Source organism: Marmota marmota, unplaced genomic scaffold (assembly GCF_001458135.2).
Source record: "Marmota marmota marmota unplaced genomic scaffold, marMar, whole genome shotgun sequence".
In the NCBI taxonomy this organism is placed as follows: Eukaryota; Metazoa; Chordata; class Mammalia; order Rodentia; family Sciuridae; genus Marmota; species Marmota marmota.
In genome coordinates, this window is record NW_026000249.1 from 13,327,721 (window position 1) to 13,333,590 (window position 5,870).

The 5,870-nt window shown below is 38.8% G+C and overlaps 1 long non-coding RNA gene across 1 annotated transcript in view; it reads left to right on the top strand.

Moving 5' to 3' along the window:
* Window positions 1–638: 638 nt before the first annotated feature.
* Window positions 639–5,870, top strand: part of LOC125614104 — a 118,045-nt gene continuing 112,813 nt past the window's right edge. The window contains exon 1 of the long non-coding RNA XR_007344740.1: window positions 639–748. This is a non-coding gene — a long non-coding RNA (uncharacterized LOC125614104). The remainder of the gene's footprint in view (window positions 749–5,870) is intronic.

Consider the following 5,870-nt stretch of genomic DNA (forward strand, 5'->3'; position numbering starts at 1 on the left):
TCTTTTTAGTTATTCATGATAATAGAATTCATTTTGACATAATTATAAATTCATGGGATAGAATCTGTTCTAATTCAGTCCCCAGTACTTCCCCTTTCTTTCCCTTTCTCTTTCCTTTTGTTCCCTTCCCTCCCCCGTCCTCCTCTTGTTCCTTTACCTCTACTGTACTGATTTTTCTGCTATTTACTTATAGTTTTGTTTTAATTAGTGTCTTATGGATGTCCATGATGGTGAGATTCACTGTGTTATATTCATATATGTTCATAGGAAAGTTAGGTCAGATTCATTCCACTGTCTTTCCCTATCCCATCACTCCTCCCATCCCTTCCTTCCCCTTTGTCTACTCCACTTGTTATGGTTTAGATGTGAGGTATCCTCCAGAAGCTCATGTGTGAGACAATGCAAGAAGGTTCAGAGAAGAAAAAAAAAAAACTGATAGGTTTTAAAAAAAGAAGGTTCAGAGAAGAAATGATTGGGTTACAAAAGCCTTAACCTAATCAGTGAATTGATTTCTGATGGGATTAACTGAGTGGTGGCTGAAGGCAGGTGGGGTATGGCTGAAGGAGGTTGGGCATTGTGGGCGTGGCTTTGGGGTATATATTTGTATCTGGCAAGTGGAGATCTCTCTCTTTCTGCTTCCTGATTATCATGTGAACTGCTTCTCTTTGCCACACTCTTCTGCCGATCAGCCTTACTTTGAGCCCTGAGGAATGGAACCTAGTGTCTGTGGAATGAGACCGCTGAAACCGTGAGCCCTCAGATAAACTTTTCCTGCTCTATAGTTGTGCTGGTTGGGTCTTTTGGTCACAGTGGCAAAAAAAGCTGACTAAAACACCACTAATCTTTCTTCTATTCTTTTTTTTAACCCCTCCACCCTTATTTTGGATTAATTTCCACATCTCAGCAAAAACATTTGACCTTTGGTTTGGGGGAATTGGATTATTTTGCTTAGCACGATAGTCTTCAGATCCATCCATTTACTGCAAATGCCATAATTTCATTCTTCTTTATGGTTGAGTAATATTCTATTGTGTATATATGCCACATTTTCTTTATCCATTTATTTGTTGAAGGGTACCTATGTTGGTTCTATAGCTTAGCTATTGTGAATTAAGCTTCTATAAACATTGATGTGGCTGTGTCATTGTAATATGATGATTTAAAATCTTTTGGATATGTACCAAGGAGTGAGATAGCTGGGTCACATGGTGGTTCTATTCATAGTTTTTTGAGGAATCTCACTCCTACATTTTTGGTAGGTCTGCAAATTAGTGAAACCTTCCTTTTTTTTTTTTAAATGGAAGAATAACGTTCTATTGTATGGATATACTACCTTTTTAATCCATTCATCATTGATGGACATTTGGGTTGTTTCCATTTTTGGCTATTATGAATGATGCTGCTATGAAGATCCATGTACAAATTTTTGTGTGAACATGTTTTCATTCTTGGGTATATACCTTGTAGTGGAATTTCTGGATCATATGGTAACTCTATGTTTTAACTTTTGTTTGTGTGGTGCTGAGAATCAAACCTAGGGCCTTGCCCGTCCTAGACAAGTACTCTTATCATTGAGCTATAGACCTAGGCCTGTTGTAGCTTTTGGCAGATCTGTCAAAGTGTTTTCTGAAGCAGCTTTTTTATATTCCCACTTCAAACTCCCTCATTATATACCCTTTCATTCAAAATGTTACTTATCTCTTCTCTTGTATGAGTGTGCCTATTTCTCCACATTCTCACAGGCAAAACTGATTATAAACCTCCTTTTCTTCCTCCCTACCTTGCTTTCCCACTGTGTATGAGGCACCATATATAACCCTAGAGACTTAGAGATAAAAATGCCACTGTGTCCATTCTTCAGGAATTCTTAGCCCAGTAGCATGTTTATCTTTACACAGCTGTCCCACTCTCAGATGTCACTTATTGGAAAATATAAAATGAACTGTAAAGATTTATGCTGGTAATTTAAATTTTTCTTTATTATTTTTATTTTTTCTTTACTTAGAAAGACATGAAATAGTAAACAAAAAACCATGAGAAGTGGAGAGAGAGAGAGGGTGGAAGAAAGGAAGAAGTTTTATATGTTAATAGTTATAATGGCAACTCAGTTCCTGATTTTGAGTAAGGGAACTCATATTTTTATTTTGCACTGGGATCCACAAATCATGCAGCTGGCCCTGCACCTGGTGGAGCCATACAGGGAGAGAGTGCTTCAAAATTAGGGTGGCAAAGGGTATGGATACAGGGAAGGGTGGAGAATCAGGCCTTTGATATAATTTACCACACTGTGATTCCATAGGCTGAGAAAGCTTTTATTTTGTGAGGACAGGGAGGGAATGGAGACTCGCAACCCTCAGATCTTTAAAGTTTCTTCTTGAGAGTAATAAAAGATGGTGTTGGATTCAACAAGGACAGTTGACATATGTAGTTCTGTTTCAAGTTTATAAATAAGGTCTAATTTGGATCCAATCACTGTTTATCTTTCAACTTCAAACGCTGGAAAGTCTTAGCTGATCTTGCTCACTTCTGACATCATTAAGAGGGTTGTTTTTGTTAAGTGGTCCATAAATTACTCTGATGATACAGTCCCTTGAATTCTAGGGAAGGTGAGATAGCAGTGATGACAGAGAAAACCATCCAGGGAAAAGAATATGACTTCATGTCCCATCACACTGATATTCTCCTTTTCAAATAAAATTTCTTTGCTTTTCTTTTTCTTTTTTTTTAAATTGAAGATCAGATCCTTTTTTTAAGAGAGAGAGAGAGAGAGAGAGAGAGAGAGAGAATTTTTTTAATATTTATTTTTTAGTTTTCGGCAGACACAACATCTTTGTTTGTATGTGGTGCTGAGGATCGAACCTGGGCCACGCGCATGTCAGGTGAGCGTGCTACCGCTTGAGCCACATCCCCAGCCCTGCTTTTATTTTCTTGATCCAATTTCTGTCATTTGTGTTATAAACAGATTCATATTTGGTGGAAGATGTAGACTTCCACTCAGTCACTTCCTTTTTTGCCAGAAGTCCCTTAGGTAGTAATCAGAAGACCCAAGACTGGAACTCCTATCTCCATAGTGTCCATTGTACTTAAAAGAAAATTGCATCACATATTTGTAGACTATGAAGTCATTTTTGCAAATATTATTGGGGCAATATATATGTATTGTTTTTGTCATTTTTTCACTTTGCTGAGATGTAAAATTCTGTCTAGTCAAAACATTTTAAATTTATTTCATTTTCATTTTATTTTTTGCCCTGCTGGGGATTGAACCCAGGGATTTGCACATGCTAAGCAAGGGCTCTATGTCAGCCCTCCAAAAAAAATTTTTTTTAAATTTAGTTTACACTGAAAATGTTATCACAGATAGTTTTTAAGACTTCAAAAAAGTTCTTTGTTGGTAATTCTATTAACCATTAGACAAGACATTAGAGAAATATACTCATTGTCTGTTTAATTCAGCTCTTCAAAAGAGTTTCACTTAGTAATATATGTTTCCATATCAGAAATAATTAGTGGATGGTTAAATTACAAGAGAAGAGATAAGTAACATTTTGAATGAAAGGGTATATAATGAGGGAGTTTGAAGTGGGAGAAAATTACTCCCAAATAGAAGACAATTTTGAACAAGTGAAAAAATGGTCCAGCTATTTATGTATATTACTAGTTTCAGCCATTACACTTTGGGCTCCTTTTTAATTCTGGCTTGTGTTTCTTAAACTACTGAATGCTTCAACTTTACTGTCCAGAGTTTTGGTGCTAAAAGTAAAGGTACATTGACAGCACTGTATATAAATAAATAAATAAAATAAAGGTCCATCAACAACTAAAAAAAAATTTAAAAAAGAAAAGGTACATTGATCAGATAGAGCCTCCAAGAGAGTGTGCAGATTGCTCAGTGGCACAAGAAAGCTGGTCTCTCCTTTTCTCTGTATTTTTCCTTGGGCGGGGGGCAGTGCTAGGGATTGAACCCAGGGCCTTGTGCATGCTAGGCAAGCACTCTACCACTGAGCCACATCCCCAACCCCTTTATTCTCTCTTTTTAAATTTATGTTTTATTGCAGTAAAAAAACACAGGATTTAACATCTGAACCATTTCTAAATGTACAGTTCTGTACTGTTAAGTACACTTTCATTGTTGTGCTACTGATCTTCAGAACTTTTTCATCTTGCAAAACAGAAACTCAATATCCAGTAAGCACTAATTCCTCCTTCCCCCTCCTCTCAGCCCTTGGCAACCACCTTCCTACTTTCTGTTTCTGAGATTTTAACTATTCTAGATATTTGATATGCATGGAAGCATACAGTGTTTGTCCTTCCATGACGAACTTATTTAGCATAGAGTCCTCAAGGTTCATCCATGTCATAGCATGGGACAGGATTTCTTTTTCTTTTTAATTTCCTTTTCACGACATGGCTGCAAGTAGGTCTGGTTTGTGGGAGATGCATTTGCTGAGCACCTTCCCTCACCCCAAGGACAAAAGGGCCTCGAGGGGCTACACCTTGGGAGAGGCAGGTGAAACTAGCTAATTTCTCATAGAAAAGCTAAGAGGCAAAGGGAGTCATCTAGGGAAAGGCATGTAGGTCAGGTCAATGTGAGACAGCCTCTTTGGGACTTGAGGTGGTCAGAGAAGTCATTGAAAAGTCTCAGGGGCAGAATGCTGGAATATTTTTTCCATTTATCCATTCATCCTCAAATACTAATGAAATGTTTAGTATCTGCCAGGTGGGGGACAACTAATGGGAGCCTCTTAGCCATTATGGCATATCCACACTCTTGGAAAGGTGATGTGGTTAATGCTCAGGGAGAAATCTTGACTGTGGAGGGTGGGCCAGTGGATAAAGACTCTTCTGGATCTAGGTGAGTGTTCTGGGCTGAATCTTCTACAGAATTTAACTTGGGCCCCCTATGCAGTTGAGCTACCCTTGCTAAAAGGGATGCATCCTATGTGAACTACCTATGTATGAGCTGTCACCTCAGGATCTGCATTTGGAAGGAATAAAGTTAAGATTCATTGTTTGCATCTGTTCAGAAAAGCTGGATGTTGGAAAAGGCATAATTGAAATGCAGATGCTATCAAAGGACACCAGCAGATACAGAGTAGAAACAGTGTGTCCCCAAAATGTCAGAGTAAACTCTAAGGATCTTCTGGTACATTCATTCATGAAGAACCAAAATTGTTCCCTTGGTGACCTATGCAGCTGTTCAAGGGAAGAATACCCTGACTCATGTGAACCTGGACCCCTCAGATTAATGTCCCACAGGCTCAATTTGACTGTCCTTGTCCCGAAGGAGGATCTAAGAAAGTGAAAAACAGCCCTGCTTGCAATGAGGTTGTGATATTCCTGGCTGAACATTAATAGCACTCATGGGAAATAAATGATGTCAGAGAAGTCCACTTCAAGGCCATGTTTGGAACCAAATAGACAAAAGGCCATTCTTCAACCAGGTAAATGATTAACACCCACTCCTCCCAACCAGGACACAGTTATGCTCTTTTACCAATGAGAATTCTAGCTCTGTCTTAATCTTCTCACCCCTCAATTAAAAATTGAGATTCCCAACTACTGATTACCTCTGCCTTCTGATAATACGGAGCTCAGAACATGCTCTCTCTTCCCTTAAACTCTCCTTAGAATCCCTTGACACCTACCTAAATCCTTTCCCTCTTACTGAAATGCCCTGCAGTCTCCCTGCAGTGTCCTCTTTCTGGCTACAGCTTGCTTGCCGCAGTCTGGCTGGGCACAATCAGGAGCCACTTGTCAAAAGAAACTAACTTTATTTTTAGAACCACACACGCCAAACAAAACAGCCTCTCAGGAAAAACCCTCAGAGCCTCAACTGCCACCACCGGCTTTCCACAAGCCTCTCTCTC